This window comes from Chelonia mydas, chromosome 9, assembly GCF_015237465.2.
Source record: "Chelonia mydas isolate rCheMyd1 chromosome 9, rCheMyd1.pri.v2, whole genome shotgun sequence".
NCBI classification, from domain to species: domain Eukaryota; kingdom Metazoa; phylum Chordata; order Testudines; family Cheloniidae; genus Chelonia; species Chelonia mydas.
The window spans coordinates 36063248-36086356 of record NC_057855.1 but is presented as its reverse complement, the minus strand read 5'-3'; the positions used below and the strand labels follow the sequence as shown (position 1 = coordinate 36086356).

At 44.8% G+C, this 23109-nt stretch overlaps 1 protein-coding gene across 2 annotated transcripts in view; it reads right to left on the bottom strand.

Annotated features, from left to right (window-relative positions):
- Positions 1-18922, bottom strand: part of FAM124B (family with sequence similarity 124 member B) — a 28563-nt gene extending 9641 nt beyond the window's left edge. The window contains exons 1-3 of one of the 2 annotated variants that reach the window (XM_027820657.3): positions 18763-18922; positions 13322-13353; positions 3823-4272 (exon numbers count right to left, since the gene is read on the bottom strand). The gene's annotated coding sequence lies outside the window, so the exon portion shown is untranslated. Of the gene's footprint in view, positions 1-3822; positions 4273-4379; positions 6242-13321; positions 13354-18762 lie in introns of those variants that run through there. The other variant, XM_043522793.1, reaches the window with a different exon arrangement.
- Positions 18923-23109: the final 4187 nt, after the last annotated feature.

The window sequence follows — 23109 nt, the reverse complement described above, 5'->3', positions numbered from 1 at the left end:
ATAGATCATGACCATTATTATTTGCCTTTACAGATGAATATAGTTTCTACCCAGCTACAAAAAGAATGCTGAAAACATTACTCCTTCCAGCTTTTCTCTAGGGACCCTGGACAACTAAACAATACTGGCCCTGGGTTCTCCATCATGTTGCCAATTCAGAAGCAATTTACACAGAGCAAGTTAACCTCAATTCTTCAGACAGAACTTTCTTTACTTCTGCATGTATTTAGGTCAAGGGTTATAATTTCTGGTGATGTATCTGACTACATATGTTTAGGAACCACAGCTCTCTTTGCTTTTCCTCTTTCCAAACAAGCAGAGTGCACAAAATGACAGCTATTGTTGTTCAACAACGGTGTTTCCAAACCCGGGCATTAATAAAACTCTGTTTTTGAAGGGATTGTGTTATTCCAACTTTGATCCAGCAGTGAATAACTTTGAAACTGCAGTACAGTCAGCAGCCTCGTTCATTAAAGTTTGTATTTTAATCCAAATGTTATGGACTGAACCAGAATGGACTGAACTGAAACACCAGGTTTGAACAACCTTGAAGTTTGGAAAGTTCCATGTCTGAATGTTGTGGCCTTATGTGTCTCATTATAAAAGACCACTTTTAATTGACTTTAAAATATATATTTTATATACATACATAGAGAGAGAGAATCACTCTTATTTTAATTAATCTAGGTTTTTACCATGGTGATAATCCCAATTTAAATTACTGAATTATAGTTTAGATATAGATAAGATCTGGGGAAGTTTTATACAAAAATCTGTTTTTACAGCCCTGGCTACATGACAGTAACTGCAGTGAAATGCTGGGAATGGTGGGGGCAGAACTACCCAGGCGACAATTACAGGAATTCGATGAAGAGAATAGAATCCAATTATAGCACTTCAAGCAATGTAAGTGTTTAAGGCTTCAGATGAAACACTGTAAATGAATTCTGAACAACATTTTTTCTAAGGCACCTTTGTCAGCCCAAAGGGAAGGGAATATTTGATTAACTGTGTGCTGAACCTCATATACCAGTGAATGGGAAAGCAAAGTCAGCTGGCTTCCTCTGTGTTTGAGATGAATGGGGTGTTTGCCTGAGTGAGGAGGACTGATTAGAACTAAGGAGAAACTTCAGGGTTTGGCCTTCAGTAAGTAATACTACTGCAAATGGTACCCATGCTCTTAGGCAGGCTGCAGCTGAGCCAAGCAGCTTGGAAGGGGCATCCTAGGCTATCGGGTCACTACTGTGCTCATCTGTAAAAAAAAACAACCCATTATTGTGGTTGTTTTCTGATCAAACCTACTATATAGAGGATGATGAAGGATGAAGATGATGATATAAGCCAGGAAACAAAAAACAAACCCCACTGTAGCTGATCAGAGCGTAAAATATATACAGGACCACGTGTTTATTGATACAACCGTTCTACCAACACCTGAATCATCAGCCACTACTTTGGATACCTTCCTGACTAAGCAGTCATTCCATTCCGCCATCCCGTTTGTGGGTTTCCTCCCCACGCTGTGTGTCCCCGTGTCCCCCTCCCCCTCCAGTCCCATCGGGTGTCTCTCTCTCTTCACTCCCATTGTGTGTCTTTGTGTGTGCATCTTTCTCCCTCCTTAGTCCACACTTGCTCTCCCCAGGATCACCATTGTGCTGCTACTTCTAAACACGCCGTTTTCCCCAGGGTGCTAGCAAGAGCACCAAAGAGAAAGTGGCATGGTCACGTTCAGTTTCAACATACTGAGCATACCAGTAGCACTGAAAAAGGAGCATCGGAGCATCCCTCCTGCTTACAGCTGGAAAAAACCTATTCCCTTCCTATGTCCCAGCAAGCCCCTATATTGGTGGGGGCGGGGGTGGGGGGGGGGGAAGAAACACACGAGAAGAGATCAGTGCAGTAATAATCCAATTACAAGTAATTGTCATCTCCTTCCCTTTCTCCAGTACAGCATGTACACTCAGGAGTGAAGGAGCTGATATACTAGCTTGTTGGCAAGCCCTTAGTTTTCATAGGTGTGAACAGAGAGCATGGTTTGCCCTAGTTTCCTTGTTGTGAGTCACATCAACCTCACTGCAATACCTCTGGAAACAAACAGCTTTTCCACCTCTGTTCAGATCACTATGACAGCCTGGCTGAGTAAAAACCTCATGGATGTAAAAATATATTCAGGAAGGAGACACATTCTTGAATGCAACACAAAAAATAGAGTATTTTAAACTGAAATTTTACAAGCTAGCATGGTGCGGGGGGGCAGGGGAGTTATTAAAATTAAAAAAATATAGGCATTAAGTCTTCATCAAACTTCCAATGAAGTCAGTGAGAGTCTTTCCATTGATTTCAGAGGGGTCAGCATCAGCACGAGGATAATGCCATGGTAAAGTAGCCTACAGTGTTTAGTGCCCTTGTATATTCATACCAACAGGTCTATACAATGTACTTAATACATCAGAGAGCAAATGAAGGAAAAAAACATATGTGATCGATCAAGTTTGCAAAAAGTCCAGCTCCACTTCTGATCTGGTGTTCATGGCTCCTGTCATATTCTCCCAGCATACGGTGGAGAAGAAAATCAGCTACTGATGTCTCAAAGGATGCAGCAGTACATGCCGGGTTATACAAATCCAAAATAAGGTGCTAGTGTGAAAATCGGCAAGTGGTTTTAATCAGGTAAAAAAGTGGGTTCTTTGAGTATGAACACACTGCAGCCGGGACCCAGCCTCCCCGCCCAGCTAGACAGACCATGCACTAGCTCTACTCGAACTAGCACGCTAAAAATAGCAATGCGGCCAGATGCACGGGCTTGCCACCTGAACATGGAGCCGGTGGGCTGGGCAGGCTTGTACTCAGGCAGCTGGCCCCCCGGCCTAACATCCACATTGTTACTGTTAGCGCACTAGCTAGTGCATGTATGTCTACTTGGGCTGGGAGGCTCATACCCAGCTGCAGCACTGATGTTCCCTTAAAGTCCCTCTTAGCTATAGCATGGTCAATGAATTCTCAGCTCTAACGGAACTATGGCTCCGAACTTAAACACAATACCTTTCAGAACCCCCATGGGCACAGACAGAGCTACCACTGAAGTCAATAAAAGAGTTTAGCTTGAGTAAGAATTGCCTAAGCGTTTCTGGGCAGGGCCTCATGTAATCAACAGGCTACAACGACGACTGTAAAGCATAGGTGATTTTACCAACACTTCTTGCATCCTTTTTACTGTAAAATTCATTCCAACACACCAGGTTTTTTAGCACTTTCCAGTAGAGAAAGAAGAAACACGTAGAGCACAAATCTACATGCTGATTGTCGACCTGGAATTCTGATTTTTGACTCATCCCCACCCTTGTAGATCCTGGTTAAATTGATTTTTGGACCCACCAATTGGAAAAGGTCCATCTGATCAAAGCATTTTCATAACAGACACTGAGCAAACCATTTATTCATTGTGGTCAGACTCACATTTAAACATGCCTGAAATTAAAGGAGTCTGATGGATCCAAATTTTGCAGCTCAGGAACATGTCTTCTTTCCAGGAAAGTAAAACCACGACTGGAAGAAAGGGGAAAAAAACCAAAAAACCCCTCATCCCTAGAACATTAAATGCATTAACACATAAGATTGGCTTCTCTTTTGGCGTTTCCAGTTTCTTATCCACAACTAACCAATGCAGAAAAGGAAACTAACAAAGGTCTATGATCGAAGAGGTACAGAAAATGTAGACTTATGCTAGGATGCAAAAGGGTCTGATTTCATAAGACAATGAGATCATACCAGACAACAACAAGAGAATGAAGTGGAACCTCAGCATCCCCCTGATTATCTTACCTGAGGGAGCTAATGAGGAGGCTGCACCTTAGGCTGCTGGCTCCCAGTCACCTCTGCAAGCTTTCATCAGGAATGAAGATTCAAATATTAGCAAAAGGCTGCCTTTGAAAACAAGCTTCGGTCAAGCTCTCACAAACAGTCCCAGTGACTTGAGATGCTTTCCTTAAGAAACAGTATTCTAAGAGGTCGACAGACAAGATAGAGTTTCACGGCTCACAAGATCTTTGTTCCCTTGCTGGCTAAGATGATAGGCAGCTTCTTGCTAACTCTAAAAGACAGCTTGGGGAATGTGCACCCCCTGCATTCCTCTTCCTCCAGATCAGGGATTTAAGGCTGCTATTTCCTCCTGCAACTCACTGTGATCACCTTAGCAAGTCTGACTTCAGTTTAGTACCTGCCATTCTGTTCGCTCCCAGGGACGACGACAGGGTTAGCCAGTGAGCAGCCAGCCTTCATAAAGCAAAAACATTTATTCAGAACACCAGCATTACAGAAAAAACACATCTTGAAAACAAGGAACAGCTTATGTGCATCCTGTTTTACCAGGCATCACCCACCTTCTACATGGAGTTCCTGGTGAGTTTCAAAGTCCTTCAAACCCCTTCGGCAGGATCTCGAACCTCTTGGCCACTCTGTCATTTCAGTTCTTTCATCAAGTGAATGACCCCTTGCTGGGTTTATCACTTTATACAATTCCCAGTTCTTTGTTTGCTGGGCCTCTTGAACCTGGGCAAACCCAAGATATGGAACTTCCCCCAGGGGTGGTACTTCTGGGGACACGTTTCCATGTCTAAGGATTTGCATTACTTACCATCACCCAGTGATTTTAATTCTTGATGGTTCATTTACAGAGAGTGATTTCCCCCCCAGAGACTGCATGCCCTGTCTTATTTCAAGAAAAAAAAAAAAACCTTCACACCCGGCAGGTAACCATGCAAGGAGAGGAGAAATTGAGTCATAAAAGAGTTTCCCAGTTCTCCACAAAGTGCGGGCATATCCCTGGAAGTCAATGGGAGCTGCACATACAGATTCTGGACTCTCAGACTATAAAACCTGCAGAATAGTCAGAGTATTTCCTCTCCCATCCAATCACACTGTATAACACCAAAATGGACAAAGACCACCAGCAGCAAAGGCAACTGAAAAGGCAGAAAAGAGAATGGAATGAGACTATGCATTGACATAAAAATCTATAGACAAAATTTCCATTGACCTCAGGGGGACCAATATTTCCACCTGTATGGCCTGGATGGATGGGTTCTGCATGGGTGATCAGTACAAGAAAAGAAGAACCCACTTTCCAGACTCAGGGCTTGGTAGGTTCAGATTTCACAATGACCTTTTGGGGCCTGAGCCAAAGCCCACTCTAGTCAGTGGGAGTCTCTGTTGACATCATTGTATCAGGCCCATCAAGAACAAACCCTAATTCTATATAAATAAAGGAGTGGGTCATTGAAGAGAGACATGAAGGATGTTGGCCTCAAACCTACACTCTGGAGGACTGGATTTGTGAGCTTCCGCAACTTTGATAAACCAGGCTGCTATGCTCTCCCACCCCTGCCAGCTCCTATTATTATTAAATGCATGAGACGCAGTAGCTAGAGCGAAGAGGGGTAAAGGAACAAAGAACTCAGTGAATAAATCAGTCTCCCCACTATTAGACATTTTCAGACAGCCTTGGCAGGGACGTGGTGTGTGGTTTTACAGATGCCACAGCCATAAACTTGCCCCTCTCGATTACACAGAGGAAGTCAACCACAACTATATCCAAGTGAAAATTTCATGAAAGGATCAAGTGAAGAAGGAAATCTCTGCAGTCTTTCAAATGAACTACTTTCCTGATGTGCGCTTTCCAAACAATCCAGAGACAAGAATGGTGGAGAGCCATCAAGGGAACTGCTGTAACCAAAGATGCACAGAGCACTCTGCAGAAAATCCTGCACTCTCAAGCCCCAGCAAGTTAGGATTTCCTGACTAAATGCTAACGGTTGTGTGCCCCAGCTTCCGGCAGCGCAAAATCCCAACTCTCAGCTCTGAGTAGTCACACTCTATGCCTTTTTAAAGCTGTGAAATATAGCTTGCCCATTTTAACCTCTGATGAGTAACATAAAACAGGGGTAACTAAAGTATGTGCTAACCTGATTATAGCTGAAAATAGGCAAATGATTAGAAGACTGATCAAGGCAGTTTTCCTTCCCTTTTCACATACCAACTCCAAAGAATTCTGGTTTATATTACCTCAGCAAGATGGGTGGCATTTCCAAAAGATAGTCTTAAACCAGCTCCAAGATTTCTTCTTAACTGTTTTTTTATGAAAGGTTAAGTACCTAAAACCTATAATGTACAAATCAGCCTCGTGGAGGCTCAGTAAAACTCTGGGGGAAAAACACCTTCTATCTAGAGCTGGTTGAATTAAAAAAAAAAATCTCCCAAAAATTTGAAATTTCAGATTTTTCCTATTTTACAAGGTTCCAATGAGGTCTTTTTTTCCTTTTTATTAAAATATTCACAACTTTTAATCAATATTTTTCACTAAAATCACAAAAAAGAAACACCTCAAAAAAGTCAACAGTTTTTCACAACATTTTGTTTAAATAAGACCCCACATTCTTCAGTGAAAATTCTTGTTCAAAAAATTTAAACCATTTCTACCTCTACTTGTGAAATAATATAAGAGGCAAAGTGGTGTAGCAAATAGATGATGGTGATTTGAGAAACCAGGATTTCTATTCCCAGTTCTGCCACTGACCTGCTGAGTGACCGTGGGCCTATCGTGTCCATTCTCTATGCCTCAATTTCCCATCTGTAAAATGGTAGTAACCTTCTTTGTAATGTGCTTTGAGATCTACACATGAAAAGTGCTATGTCATAGCTGGGTATTATACGTTATAATTATAATGTATCTTTAGTACAAATGGAGGACATCTGTAAGGGAACTACCATATCAGTTCCAGATCTACTATTGCGGGGGGTAATAGGATGGAGTAGGACTTTGTGTCCAGCTCCTGCTCGTTGACTTGGGGACTAAAGATTTTTGTTCCTAAGAAAAGAAAAATAAATTTAAAAAAATAAAATGGTACCATTAGAAAAATATCTTTACATCAGTGAAAAACTAAGATGTCAGGGTAGAAGGAAAAAATTGAAAATATCCCTGTATCTTCCTGATGTGCAGGGACAGTGCAGCCGCTGCTATACCCTAACAGGATTGCACCAGGGTTTGCTAACTTTGCTGGCTGGTGCAGAGATGGGGGCAAGAACTTGCCAGGAGCGTGACAGCAGCTGACACCATGGCACGTGCTTCCTGTGCCCTGTTCCCCGGAGCACCCATGCAGGGGCAGGCCATGCTCTGGCCTGCCATTTGGGATTTTATGAAAGCAGGAGGGGCTGGACAGTGGGGGATGTTAGGAGAGTACTGACAAGCAGCATTGAATGAATGGCCACCTAGAAGACAAATGTAAAAGGCCAGGTCTACCCTAAAACGAGCTTCTCCAGACCCTGAGGCCAACAGAAACGGCTCCAGGAACTTCTCCAAATTCTAGTGGAAACAGTGGTGTTTTTTTTTTGTTTTGTTTTTTTTTTTACAAACAAATCAATGTTCCTTTGAGGTATCTGCAGACCGGACTAATCCACAGGGACCTGGCAGGGAGAAAAGACTCCAAACTAAAGTGAAAATTCTCTTATATTCAATAGCTAAATGTAAACAAAGTAAATCAGAATCAGGAGGGGAAAAAACAACCTCTAAATTTAATTACATTGAAGGCGATTTACAGAGAAATGCTTAAAAAGCCAGCGAGAGAGAAAAGGTGGATGAGGTAATATCTTTTCTTGGCCCAACTTCTGTGGGTGGAAGGGACCAGCTTTCGAGCCACACAGTTTTCCCTCAGGTCTGAAAGAGGCCAATAAACTGATGCTGAAATTTGCAGCACCCTAAAAAGTGTTAATAAGAGCAAGTCACCAGGAGACGGCATGCTCGCCAGTCAATCTAGCCTTCACTTTAAGAAACAATTGAGATCCATGCTATGTGAGACTCCAGATTACTTCCCTTCCTCAGGGCAACTCCTCCAGACTATAATTCTAATTTAAAAAAACAGGCATGGATCCTACATTATGTGGAAGTTTAAGATCTTGTCACTGATTAACTTGAAGCCAACATCATGATAGAGAAGCTGTAGAGATTATTAACCCCTTCGAGGGGAATTTTAAAAGGGGCAGCTTCTAACCAGAAAACACAAGAAAAACACTGAAAATTAGCATCTGGGGGAGTGACTTGCAGGGTCCTACAATGGCTTCTGCAGCAGACACAGCAAAACCCCTGGGATTTTTTAGTGTATGACATTACAGAAAGGTTTGGGCAGAGGACAGAATTACATAAAAACAGGGACAGGGATCTTCCAGCTTTAGATGGTGGAACTGGTACAATATATTATACTACTGTGTAGAATGTTTGGGGTGACTTGTTCCACACTAGGTAGAAGTTCCAAACTCAGAAGCCTGTAGTTCACCACCTCTGCCAACAGACCATGTGAGAAATAGCCATTTTTAGCAATTGGGCTCATGACACAGGATGATTGGCCTAATCCTGGGAGCCCTGTGCAAGCTTTAGGCACTCCACGCATTAGAAAACGTATGCGAAAAGCACCCAGATCTTTCTTTATGCTGTACTTGTGACTGTGCATAACTAAATCCACTTTTTTTCCAAGTGGAAAGGAGGGTCTGGCAGCCTGTCCAACAGATAATTTACAACACAGCTGGCACTGTGTTATTCCCTCTGTCTCTCTATTTCCTGATGCTTTAGTAGTTTGCTGACCCTTTAAGAGTTGGCCTAATGTCAAATGCCATAAAACCAAAGAAATTCACATTGTATGGCCGGCACAATAGCAGGCAGAAAACTGCTCCGAGCAGGAATCATGGCTACACCTCTCTCTTTATACAGCACCTAACACCATGGGGTCATGGATGGGGCCTTTGGCTGCTCCTGTAATGTGAATATTATATCATTATGATTAAAAAGAGGAAGAAACTACTATAGTGAAGATAATGGCAAAGAGAAGGCATTACCATTCCAGGGGTATAGGCTGAGTTCTGCACAATTCCTGTTACAGCTCATGAGCTGAATGCTCAAAGCACAGCAGCACTCTAAGGTCCAGTCTACGTTTTTCTGAGCTGAGGTGTACACACTGCAAAGCCACTTAGTGCACAGAAACTCTGCAGTTGCAGCGCTGTAAAAAAACCCCACCCCAACGAGAGGCGTTGAGCTGTCTGCGCCAGGGCTACACCACTGCGATGCCGGTGTAGACACCCTGGTGGATTACAGCGCTGCGACTGGACTCCAGGAGGTCCCACAATGCCTGTTCTCACCTCTCTGCTCATCGGTTTGAATTCTACTGCCCTGCGCTCAGGTGACCAACCGTCATCCCCACCCCGTAAATTCCTTGGGCATTTTGAAAATCCCCTTCCTGTTTGCTTGGTGCTGTGTGCAGTGGTCTCAGCGCATCTTGCCAGGTGCAATGCTGAGCTGCTGGACCTCATCAGCATTTGGGGAGAGGAAGCTGTGCAGTCCCAGCTGCGCTCCAGCTCTAGGAATTATGATACCTACAGACAGATTTCACAATGCGTGACAGAAAGGGGCCATGACTGGGACACATTGCAGTTCAGGGTCAAAGTGAAGGCGCTGCGGAACGCCTACCACAAGGCGGAGAAGGCAAACCGCCACTCTGGTGCTGTGCCCACGAGCTGCCGGTTCTACAAAGAGTTGGACGCGATACTCAGTTGTGACCCCACCTCCACGGTGGCTCAAGTGCCAGTCGAAAGTGGACTGAGCCAGGAGGAGGAAATCTTGGATGAGAATGTGGAGCGGGAGGGGGACCCAGAGGCAGAGGATGACTTGGAGGCCAGAGATGCATGCAGCCAGGAGCTCTTTTCTACCCCAGAGGAGGGTAGCCAGTCACAGCTGTCGCAGAGTGGTGAAGTGCAAACAGGAGAGGAGGCCCCTGGTAAGTGAATCTGATTTTGGGAATCGCTGAAGTGAGTTGTTGGGGGCAGGAGGGTTGCAGAAAGCAGGCTTGTCTCCCACCGTATGCCTAGTCTCAGCAGCAAAACAGGCTGTTGATTGACTCTCTCACTTCACGGGAATCTCCCTCAGATCTCCAGGAAACTCTCCTGGAGACACTGGGCAATCCACTGCTGCAGGTTCTTTGGCAGAGCTGCTTTGTTTCTTGCCCCATTAACAGTAACTTTCCCATGCCACTGTGATGTCACGGGGGGCGGGGGAACCATTGCTGCACACAGGCGAGCTGCATAGGGGCCGGGGTGGAAGCTGCAGGCTGGGAGAAGATCCTCCCTTGATTCCCTGCTCACCCTCAGCAGCGAGATATCTTCCATAATGATCACATCCTGTGGAAAGTGTGGGGACAGGAATGATTATCAGCCCCCGACTACAGTGCTGGCACTCCCCAAGAGCCATGTTCCCAGTGTACAGCAGAGTCCGGGAAGAGTGATCTACCCTGACCCTGCGGCTACTCACCATTTTGCGGGTCTTGCGGCTCATGTGTCCTTGCCTGGGGTCAGCCAGTTAGTGAGAGGTGTGAGAGTACTGGCTCTGATTTAAATCACTGAATCAGTGTTCTCTGTGTTGCAAACAATACTGCTTCTGTAAAATGTTGCATTTAAACTTCACAGAGATGACACTGGGAGCCCAGGCTCATTCTTTGTTGTTGGTGACTGAACGGCTGCGCAGAATTAGAAAACAGCCAAGAAGAACTAAGGAGGACTTTCTGTGTGATGTTATGATGCAGAAACAGGAATTGAAGGAGTGGTGGGACAGTGACAAGAGGGATCAAAAGGAGCACGCGGCACTCCAGAACGAAGCCACGGAGCGGCTCTTAAAGGTTATGGAGCACCAAGCAGACATGCTCCAGGCACTACTAGCTCTTCAAACCAAGCAGCTCTGCACCCGCCTTCCCCTGCAGCCGCTGTCGCAAAACACTTTCCCATGTGCCCCGCAGAGACTGCCAACACACTCTTATCAACCTCCTGGTTCCAGTCTATACCCATGGCATTCCACTCCTCCCCCCTCACAGTCCAGCACTGCGGACTCCCAGTACCCACTGCACTCAACACCCATCGCTGTGCAGTTTGGCCCTGCTGAAGTACAGTACCCGCTGCATTGTACTCCAAAGGAGGCTGGATATGATCCCCGGACATACACAAATCTTTAGCCATCCCACGACCCCTCCTCCTCCTGGGACCTTCCCTTCCCCCTCAGTGCAAATGGGTTTTTTGGTTTGACTCTCTCCTCTGGTTGTTGCCTTTTAATGAAAGAATTGTGTTGGTTTAAAAGCAATCTTTTTTCTATTAATTGAAAGCAAAAAGAGCCCTGCAAAGCAACATACAATTATGTTAAATCCACATATTGCATCGTCTGCACCAATCACTTCCTAGCATTACAAGCACTGCACTCCCAAACATCATAAAGAATATTAGTGGCTTTCAGCTTCAAATTGCTGCCTCAAGGCATCCCTGATCCTTATGGCCCCGCGCTGCACCCCTCTAATAGCCCTGGTCTCTGGCTGTTCAAACTCAGCCTCCAGGTGCTGAGCCTCTGTGATCCAGCCCTGAGTGAAGCTTTCACCCTTCCCTTCACAAATATTATGGAGCGTACAGCACGCGACTATAAGCATAGGAATATTGTAATCAGCCAGGTTCAGCTTCCCATTGAGGCAGCACCAGCAGGCTTTTAAACAGCAAAAAGCACTCTCAACAGTCATTCTGCACTTGCTCAGCCTGTTGTTGAACAGCTCCTTGCTGCTATCAAGTTGCCCCATGTACGGCTTCATAAGCCATGGCATTAAGGGGTATGCGGGGTCTCCCAGGATCACAATAGGCATTTCGACTTCCCCTACGGTGATCTTCTGGTCTGGGACAAAAGTCCCTGCTTGCAGCTTCCAGAACAGGCCAGTGTTCCAAAAGATGCGTGCGTCCTGCATCTTTCCGGACCAGCCTGCGTTAATTTCTGTGAAATGCCCATGGTGACCCATAAGCGCCTGGAGAACCATTGAGAAATACCTCTGGCGATTAATGTACTTGGTGGCTAGGTGGTCTGGTGCCAGAATTGGAATATGCGTGCTATCTATCACCCCTACACAGTTAGGAAAGCCCATTTGTGAAAAGCCATCCACAATGGCCCAGAGTCACTGTCTTTCGGAGCAGGATGCGATTAATGGCCCTGCAGACTTCCGTCGACACAACTCCAATGGTCAACTTTCCCACTACAAACTGATTAGCGACTGATTGGTAGCAGTCTGGAGTAGCCAGCTTCCACAGTGCAATTGTCACATGCTTCTCCAACAGCAGGGCACCTCTCATGCTCGTGTCCTTGTGCCGCAGGGCTGGGGTGAGCTCATCACACAGTCCCATAAATGTTGCTTTTCTCATCCAAAAGTTCTGCAGCCACTGCTCGTCATCCCAGACGTGCATCACGATGTGATCCCACCACTCAGTGCTTGTTTCCCGAGCCCAAAAGCGACGTTCCACTGTGGTCAGCACCTCCCTGAATGCCACAAGCAATCTCGTGTCTTAGCTAGTACGTGTGGCGAGATCAATGTCGCACTCCTCTTGCCTTTGTAGTTAAAGGAATAACTACACTGCCACTCGTGACGTGTTGGTCAGAGCGAACAGCATACTGGTCAACAATTCGGGATCCATTCCTGCAGCCCAAAGAGGCAGACCACGCAGTACACAAACCCTTGAAAGAGGGCTCCAAATGCAGACAGAAGCACAGGGATTGCGGGGATGTGAAGCAATGCATCATGGGGCATTGGGACAGGAGCCAGTGTGCCCCGCGACCCCCTCCACCTTCCCACAACTCTTAGCGGCAGAAGAGAAAGAGGTGCTCTGTGGGATAACTGCCCAGAGTGCACCGCTCCAAATACTGCTGCAAGTGCCACAACTGTGAACATGCTATTGAGCGGGCAGCTGACAGTGTGAACACACAACAGCGGTTTCCCTTCAACGCTCTCTGAGTGGGGCTGTAACTCCGCCGGTGTAGACATGCCCTAATTTGGATCAAGATGGCCTTGGTTTAGGGGTGTTTTTTCTATTCACTTTTTAGTAAAGTTTTGCTAGTTTTCTGACTACTGTAATTACCAGCGCCCCTCATAACACATTCCAGCTTAGGAATTATTAACACACATCTCTCTGCAAAGAATCCACAGGTGAATCCTGCCGTTCTGACTTGTGCTGAATTCCCATTGTTTCCAATAGGTGTTTCACGCAGTTGAGGATTGGACCCATAAATTGAAGCACATCAGAAGACTTTAATGGTATTACTTTTGCTAAGGTGCAGTCCTGAGCAGGGAAAAAGCCCAAGTAAGTACAGCAAGGTTCTTAGAAAGTTAATCTTGGAAGAACTGAATTAGCACTATCCTCCTTGCCTGCCCCCCACTGTTTTTAAATTTATGTAATAAACAAGTGCGTTATCTAGAGGGGGAAAGTTACTTACTGCTGGTTGATCACACTCCACTGCAGTGAGATCTGTGAAAACAAAATTCAGGGTCAATGCTATTTTGACCAAAACTGTGTTTGCAATTAAAAGCTTCTACAAACTATGAATTATAGCTGCGTGAGTCAATTGCTATCTTCACTATTAAAATTGAACACTTACATTATACACTCTTGAGATACCACTGTTTTTGCTTGCTTTCAATTTTTCATGCAGTTTTGGAAAGTAAAATCTGCGCTCAGTGTCAAATGCTCCCTTCTGAAGCCTTCTACAGTGGGAAGCTTCCCAACTGCAGTCACGTCACACAGCTGCAAATGAACTGTTGGAACGCACTGAGCTCGAAACACTTTGTTTTTGGTCTGACTCCATTTTCAATGTCTGTTCTCACCTCTTGCTTTCAATTCCCTAATCCTGGTCCAAGTTCATTATGTACCTTGGAAATAGCATTTTCTGTCAATACAGCTATGTACTTTGTCTCAGAAAGGTTACCAAGCCCCTGCAATTTCATCAAGGGAAGAAGGTCACAGCAGGTGCAAAAAAATCTTTACCAATTAAATCAATTAATGTGAACACTTTTAATGGAGTTTCAAAATTTCTCACCCATTACTAGCTATGGAAGGGTAAGAAATAAGGTCAGCGAATGAATACAATATCATAATAATTAATCAGGGTAGCATGTCCTGTAGTGAGAGCAAGGGACTGAGTTTTAGGACTCCTGGGTTCTATTTCCAATCTACCACCAACTTGCTCTGACATTTTAAGTTTAAGTAACTTGACCCTTCATACTACTCATTTCCCAATATTAAAATCTTTAATATTAAACAAGTGGGATCAGTAAAACAGATTCCCAGGGGATGGCATTTGGGAATGCACATTTTACAGTTTTTGTGGTGATATACAAAATATCCACCTACGTTTCTCCTCACCAACATTCATGAGGCTCTCTCTCTCTCTCTCTCTCACACACACACACACACCCACCCACCTTATGATTGAAAGCAGAGAAAGGACACTACCTTAGACTGGCTTAGACCCAAAGCACTTCCAGAGAACTGTTACTGGGAGATCATTCTCCTAGAACCATTCCTCCATGTATGGATTTAAGAATAAGGAGAGAGGCAGACAGATATCTCAGTGGCACCTCCCTCCCTTGACCACAGCATGGCACCCAGGAGGAACTCCACTGCAAAATATTCCATCAAAGTACTTATACTGCCCCTGCAGTGAGCTGAGCACCTCACAAACATTAATCTCCCAACACCCCTGGGAGCTATGGAAGTACAACTAACCCTGTTTACAGATAGCAAGCTGAAATAAATTAAGTGACTTGCATAAAGTCACATAGGAAATCTGTGGCAGAGACGGGAATGGATTCCCAGACTCAGTTGAATGCCTTAAACACAAGACCATCCTTCATCCGCAAGCTGTGTTAACTTTCGGCAACCACCGTCCCCTCCCATTGGAATGTCCCCAAATGGATGGGACCATGGGCTGCTGTAAACGAAAGAAACCCTGAAAGCACGACTCCATTGGAGTCATGTTGCCAGGGCACTGTAGACAGCAGTGGCCCCACAGTTGGCAGGGAAGAACAATGCTCAGATGTGATTGTGGTGGCCTCCTTTGAACTGAGGGATAGGGATGTATTTGCAGAGCTTGGCGCATGCCCAGTCCCCCAACAAAGAAACCCCTTCTGTACCTTTTCTACCTTCTTACAAGTTCTAACACATTACGGGGAGGCCTAGCCCTAATCTAGTCATCAGACTGATCCTCTGAAACATGTTTCTCTTCACACAAGAGAATTTTCAGGCAGGCAGGCGGGCAATTTCTTTGGAGAAGCCCATTCTAACATCTCAGACTCACATACTTAAGCTACCTGGGCACTGCTTCCGCTGGAGTTAATGAGAGATGTGCTCATGTATCTGAAGGCAGAACTGGCCTCGGCGCCTCGCAACAAATTACAGGACAGCACAAACTCTGGAAGCATTGCGAAAAGTCATGGAACGTCAGTAGGCAGAACCAAATGCTTCAGCTGATGTGATTAATAAGCCTGATATAAACACAGAGAATGCAGCTTGGCGGCTTGCCGATTCTGTTAAAATAATTATTACTGAAGAGCACGTGTCTGATTACTCACTGTCCTGATTGACAGGCTCAAGAAAAAATAACATGAACTAATGAAAAAACAACTGATTCATGTGAGCAACTCAGTTTCACTCTAGAATTCTATCGGTAAGCACATGTAGAGTAGCTCGGAGGCCAGCACACTTGTCCCGTAAATCAGAGCAGGGGAATCTGAGCCTGCTGGTGGTGTGCTCCAAGTGCTGCTAGTTATATTAAGCATGAACATTTCACTGTTAGCTTGTCCTTACCCCCATTTAGTTGTAGCCTCTCTGTGTCTTATCATATGCTAAGATTATAAGCTCTATGGGGCCAGGATCCTCTTGTTATTACATGTGTGGACTGTGCCTAGCACAGTGGGGCCTTGGTCCCTGATTGGGCCCTTTAGGCACTGTAATACAAATAATGAAAAATTGTCATCGTCATCATAACTTAGGTGAAGTACGTTGAGCCCCTCAAAAGGTGTCCGAGGTATTTACAGTGGATACGACTGGACATTACAATGGGTTTTAGCAAGAAGAAAAACATGTTAAACTTGCACGGATAGGAGGAAACAAAGGCTGGTCATCTGCTCCCAACAGGAAGATATACCTTTTCTTTAAGGGACGGAAACAAGCCAGCATAACATAGACAAGGTCCCCAGCACTAGCAACATTTTCCCACTGAAGAGAGCCGTCTGTGTGGTCATCCTGTTCACCTTGTCTTGACATCCTTGTCTTAGGGCACAGGGTCTATGTGAGGGGGAAATGAGCCGAAATACGAGCATTTTAATAAAAGCCCATTGGGAAACATTTCCCGTCACTGAGAAATAACCCCACAAAAGTATACATCCTTCATAGGCACATGCCTTCCTCAGAGGAAGAGCCCATTATTGCAGAGTTAACATGTAGCTCTGAAGTAATTACTTGCTTCCTCTGGAATCAGTTAAACAAATGTGTCCTTGGCTCCCTCAGCACATATTCTGGGCACCACCCTTAGGACGGTTAGGGTCCTACTCTGTAAGCGGCTGAGACTCACAATTGAGTCCATATGGCTCTGAGCAACACTACGTCCATGTGCACAGGTGGGTGTAGGAGTGGGGGATGGCATTCTTTTTTTTTTTTTTAGTTAATTAATTTTAGGGGCAAATCTTGTTTCCAGACACCAGCCCAAACACCTGGCCTAGAGATCTTCTCAACAGTCCTCAGAGCACGAACAGAATGGGAACGTCTCTGTAGCCACTACTCCAGCCTGAGGACTGGATACACTGGCCTCGTCCCTGAGGAGCTATGGTCAGCCTCGGTGATAGCCCCTTGGGAGCTGGGTTCTGCAGTCCCTGCACAAGCTCCTGAAATCCTTCCTCTCCCTCTTCCTCAACAGGGATTCTACTGCAGACAGGGCTTCCTGTACTTATGGAGGAGAGGGCTTGAAATGCAATGTCTATTTGCAGTATATTATTCAGCCACTAGATGTCTCTGTGTGCTGGACAGAGTTCCAAAGTGTGGTGGTTGGTCAACAAAGTGGGAACTCAAGCTTTGTGGAAGCCTGTTTGGGTCTTTAGTTTTAGCTGCTTTCTTTAATAAACGCCTCCTGTATAAGAAGGTCTGTGATTCTATAGATCATGACAGGGTTTAGCCCCATAAATAGCCCATTCTACAACTGCATGCAATTAAGTATCACACTAGTTTTGCAATGATATTTTGTACATACAGCGTCAGCTACATGCTTACGTTGCAAACTGTGCTTTATAATTTGTTAATTTAACACATGGTTAATAAAGTCCTCTCCCCACATGCTGGTTTTGTTGTTTAACCATAAAGCTCACTTCTCTTTCAAGCAGCATAGACCGTTTTTCTATTGGATTCATCAAAACCACACTAAGCATTTGACATCAACAAGAGCAGCAACGGGTGAACTAATTGGTTTCACTGGCTTCCAACATGTATCTCATTCTCACAATCAAGAGCAATGCCAAAACAATCAGTGAAGAGCCCTATCACTTGTTTTTACATTAACCCTCAGATTGCAGGGCAGGGCTGAGAGAAGAGAAGCACTAGAGTAGGGGAAGTTAAACACAAGTCAAAAGGGCACATTTCTCAAATACCCCAGAAAGGAAATGAATAAGCTTGTTACCGTGGTAACCTCTTATGTTCTTAGCCAGTTAGTTGATCCCACATGAACAAAGTTTTCCCCAACACCAAAAATGTCCTTGCATTCTGAAGTATTAGAGAAGGGGGTGAAACAGATACAGTAGGTGTTTTTAAATAAAGACAATTATTTCTCATTGATTAAAAAGTAAAACTTGAAGAAGCTGGGAAAGATCCTATGTGTGCTCAGATGGCTCTCAACAGTGGGATCACACCCAGGTAGTTCCAATGGGGTTGGGGTGGGAGACAGACACACACTAAAATAAACTTCTTGAGTGACGAAGAGGAAACACGATCCCCATAGCAAATCTACCTAGCCATTTGAATGCCCCCTTCCTGGGAGGAATACAATAGCATGCCTGCTGCATTGGGTCTGACATTTTAAATTCTTTGCTTTCCAAGTCCCCACCGCACAAGATACATGGGCTGGGCTAGGACATGGTCTGTGAATATTTTGTGACCAGTTCAGAGCCAGCTTCAGCCACCAGATACTTGTCAGTTTTAGTAATAGAACTGTTTTAGTGATCCAACCCCTGATAACCATTGTTAACAAAGCACCAGAAGTGAACGTGGCACTTTACAGAACAAGGCAAGAGTCCGGTCCTGAAGAATTTACTGTCCGACTCAGAGCCTCCATTCCCCACACCCGCTCCCAGGTCTGTCAGTCTAGTAGCAAAGAGATAAAAGAGGCTGGGGAAGCTTTAGGAAGACAGCTCCATTACTCAGGGACTCCACTCCACAGCCAGTCCTGCATCCATTCCCCCTTCGCTAGTTCTACTGAGCACCCACTAGACCCACCCCTCTGCAAAGAAAGAAATTTAAGTACAGAGAGAGTTAAACTCACACTGGCATGAAATCCTTGTTCTACAATACTGTGTACACAACACTCATCTCTGCCCACTTCCAAACCTCTGCCTGCCAGAAGCTGACACTGGACCACAGGGGATGGATCACTAGATAATTGCCGTGTTCTGTACAGTCCCTCTGAAGTACTTGGCACCAGCCACTGTCAGAAGGCAGAATACTGGGCTAGATGGCCATTCTTATGTTATGTAAAGCTGCGCCAGCAGCAGGAGTGAGTGTCCAAGAGAAAGGATTGTCTGATCTCTGCCACCTAGATACCAAACAACAAACCCATTAGTAACCAGCTTACACCCCACAGCCTCCCCAGACACAAGAGCAGCAGCCCCCACCTACCCTGCAGTATCTGCCCTGGAGCCCGGGCACTCATGCTGCAGCAGGAGGATGTTCTTTCACAGCAGCATGACCTCTAGAGAGCAGCTCTCGGTGCAGTGCTCTGAGCCAGCAAGAACCTCACTACCCCCGCCTGGACTTGCCAGTCACACTTCAGCCTGCTGCACCACACGCCTACCTCCTCTCCACTTGCTCCTCCCCTGCCCTAGCCAGCAGCTGCTAGCTAGAAGCCTGGTCCAGAGATCATCCCAGAGAAGTATAAATCCGAGTCTGGGACAGCAGCTGCAGATACCTGCAGGGAGAGAACAGGAAAGGTGGGAGGGTGTTTGTATGACTTACCCATGGGGAAGAAGCAGGGGAGCTACCTGGGAAATAAAATATTGCAACCAAATCAAGGACATTTTTTAGTCAATTTATAAGCTGTAGGAAGGGGAGATTTGAGGGAAAGAAGGGGGAGGAGCCAGGGAAATCCACCAGGCCAGCACTCTCCCCTTAAACTATCTTGTCCCTGGCTCCAAACCAGAGACTCTCTAACTGTGGCATATGGACCACCAGTGAGCCGCAGAGCGCCTGCAGAGCTGCCTGGCCGAGTGGTGCTAGCTTCTCTTCCTTTCCAGCTGTCACACTGTATTAAAGACAGCTACCCACACACTTAATCTTTCCTAATATTAAATAAAACCGGTTGACGTTCTTCATCCTGATGCAGCCGTGTCAGTCCCAGGATACTAGAGAGACGAGGTGGGTGATGTCATATCTTTTATTGGACCAACTTCTGTTGGTGAGAGAGACCAACTTTCAATCCACACACAGCTCTTCCTTAGGTCTCTGTGTAAACTCGACAGTTGTCTCTCTCACTAACAGAAGCTGGTCTGATATAAAACACATTACCTCACCCACCTTATCTCTCTAGTATTTCATGTGGAAAGTTTACCCACTGCAAAAAACAATTGTGTGGAAAACAAAGTTTTCCCCTGGACAGTATCAATTCAGACAAAAACATTGGTTCTCTCACAGGAAATTTCCAAACCAAAATGTTATTTCCTTTACACTTAAAATGTCGTGTTGTTTGGATGTTTTGGTTTTAAAATAAAATAAAATTGAAACATTTTAAGTCAAAATGTTGGTTTAAAACAAAAATCTGGGGTGGGGTGGGGTGGGATAGGGTGAGGTGGTGGGCGGGGGGGATTAACTGAAGAACCAAACAAAATGATATTTTAAGCCAAATTAAACAACTGATGGTTTCAAATAAGTTCAAAGTTTCCCACAGGAAACCCAAATTTTGCAATTGAAAAATTTCAGACATGTAGATTTTTCAGCTGTAATTTCTCATGGGAAAACTTTTGGGTTTTTGATCAGCTCTAATACTAATGCAATTGCTGTGGTTGCTACAGGGCTGTTATCCAACAGTATGTGAGAAGGAAAATTGGTTTATGGAACACTCCATTAATAATAAATAAATAAATACACACACTGCTAATTTAGCATTTTTATCTTTAGTTCTCAAAGTCCTTTTCCAAGGAGGTCAATATCATTATCCCCTTTTTTAATTGATGGGGAAACTGAGGCACAGCAGTGTAATCATTTGCCCAAGATCACCCAGCAGGCCAGCGACTGAACCAGAAATTGGACCCACATCTCCTGAGTCCCCAGATCAGAGCCCTATCTACTAGGTTATACTACCTTAAGAGGTGGCCCACACTATGAAAATGTTTGAGACCCCTTGCTCCAAAGTAAAAATCCTAGCCACAGAACCATGCGAGGCCAGCAACATTTACACCTGGAATTTTGATAATTTGACTTCTGTTGTAAATTCTTCTTGGCCATGACTGAAGTGCCAGATTCGGAGCAGAGTTACACCAGAGTAACTTCAGTAAAGCTGTTGGCTTTATTCTGGATTTACAGCAGATCAGAATCTGGTCCTGTGCTGTTATGCAAAGCACTGAATGCCACTCAGCTAACTACCACCAATATTACAACTTGCCCATGATCACTGCCCAAGAGACATTTCTGATCTTTAGAAATTCACACAGATTTAGGGAGGATTAAGGCTAAAGAGAACCCACCACTTTCGAAGTTAACCCACATCTCCAGAACACACAAAACATTTCCTCCCAGCCCAGCCTGTCCCTCCTGTAGACTCTTCCTCCCAGCACTTCCTTGGGGAGATAGTTGTATTCCTTCCACTTGAGTCCTTGCTCCCTATCCAGTCAAGGCAACAGAGCCCAGCCCAGCTGACAATGAACTAGAAGTAATAGGCATTTGTACCTGCCGCTCTCCCTCCAACTCACTGCTGCATTCCGACCCCCTCTGAGCACAAGTCCTCGATCCAAGGATTCTCCTTTAATCTATTCCTGATTATCCAAAGTGGGCACTTCACTGACAAAGAAACAAATGAGGACTGAACACAGGACCAGCAGCTATGGACTAATTAATTCTAATTCTGCCTCTGTCACTAGCTTAGTGTGTTGTGGTGAGAATGGGGCTTAAGGTATGCCTGTTTTTTCATTTGAAAAATGAAAGTAATACCATATACCTGTTCTATTCACGGCATACACGGAAAGTTAGAAAAAAAGGAAAATGTACACTCTTCCTGAAAGGGTGCAGCACACGACTAGACTACTTTATTCCTTAGAACCAGAAATCTAAAACACAACCAATTACAGAGAGAGAGAGAGAGAGAGAGATAACAGACTACTGTCTAAGGCCAAGAAGCACAACTCTACCCACCTTGCTCCAGACTGGCTCTTGCAGACTGACTGCTGAAGACCCAGCCCACAAGCTTCCCTACAGAGCCTCTGGTCCAACTTGCAGGCAAGGTTAACCCCTTACAACTTAAAGTGAGCACTTATAATTTCAACACAGTTTGCAACACACCACATTGCCTGTCCCCACCACACAAGGGAGTTGGGAAGATGAGCATTAGTACAGTGCTTGGAAGATGTAAAACATATGAAGTGTGAAATAATTCAGCAAAGATAGCAGGAAGAGCAAATTCAGTTTTATTACTACACAAGGTAAGTCATGTTTGATGATTCTATGCGCTAAGCATTTTTGCACTTCTGAAGTGACTCTGCTCTTTCCCACTCATACAGTGCATTCCATTTACCTCAGTATTGGCCAGGTTGGGGAACCCTGTTCAACAATTCAGTGGTCACTGAAACAAACACCTCTTTCAAATTATATTGAGAGGTGAAAATGAGTTGAAACTCACAGCAAGTGAAGCAAGAAGCACTTATGTATCGAACAGCACAGCTGAGTATTAATTTATTGTGCAGAGCTTTAAAGAGCAAGCTTTAAGAAAAATAAATGTCCAATAGAGAAATGAGTATAAAAGGATGAATGCAAAATAGCGCTAAACTATGAAAGAAATCCAGGGAGACCATCTAAAAAAGTTTCAGTGCTGGCATAGCCACTTTGTTTGTAGTCACATTACTCCATTGCTTGAAATCCCTGTGCTTACTCTCTCAGCTTTCTCAGAATTAAAACTAACTCTCCATCTTTTAATTCCTACTTCAAGCGTTGATTAGACAACTCACCCTTTTCTCTAGAATCCTGCTGCCACGCTGCAGTTCTCTAACTATAGGAGTTCTCTTCTCCTCACCTCCATGAGTGTATAAAGAAAGCATATGTTTGATCACAGCTCTGCATTCACTCTGTGTATTGTGTCTAAGGAAGCAGAGGGCAGACTGTATGGGCAGAAGCTCCAGGTTAGAGCTGGCTTCCTGTACAGATGGGCCTGAGCCAAAATGCTAATGATCTGGATAAAGGAAAAAAAGACACAGCACTACAAGTTTCAGAGTGCCCTTGACAAGTACAGTCAGAGGAAAGGGAAGCTCAGAAATCTTGGTGGCAGTGACCAAGCGGAGCTGGGATTTCAGCATCTATGTAACAATTCTATAATGGAATGTAACCCTCTACATCTCCCTGATTTTTGGTCTTCCTTCTGTTTCCACTTTCCCTCTCTACTTTATATCCTGGTTTAGATTTCCCATCATCTTTCTTTCTGCTCGCTGGCATGGGATGCCAGCAGGGAATTTCTCACCTTCTCACAGAGCTCTTGTGATGAGAAGCAATGGGAGTTCTGCAGCAAGAACTTCCCCACCCCATGAGGAAGGGTAACACTAGAGACAGGTACCAAAGCCGTTAACTCTCTTTCCCTGAGACAAGGGGAGATGGGAGCACCGGCCGGGGAAGCATCAGGGTCTAGCTCAGTCCTGTTCAATACTCTACCGGGGCTGCCTCTAGCAGCTTCTTCAGCCACGCTCCATTCTGATCACCTCAAATGAAGTAGAAACACATTGACAATGGCTGAAAGAGAGAGAAAAAATCATAAAAGTAAAGGTTAATAAT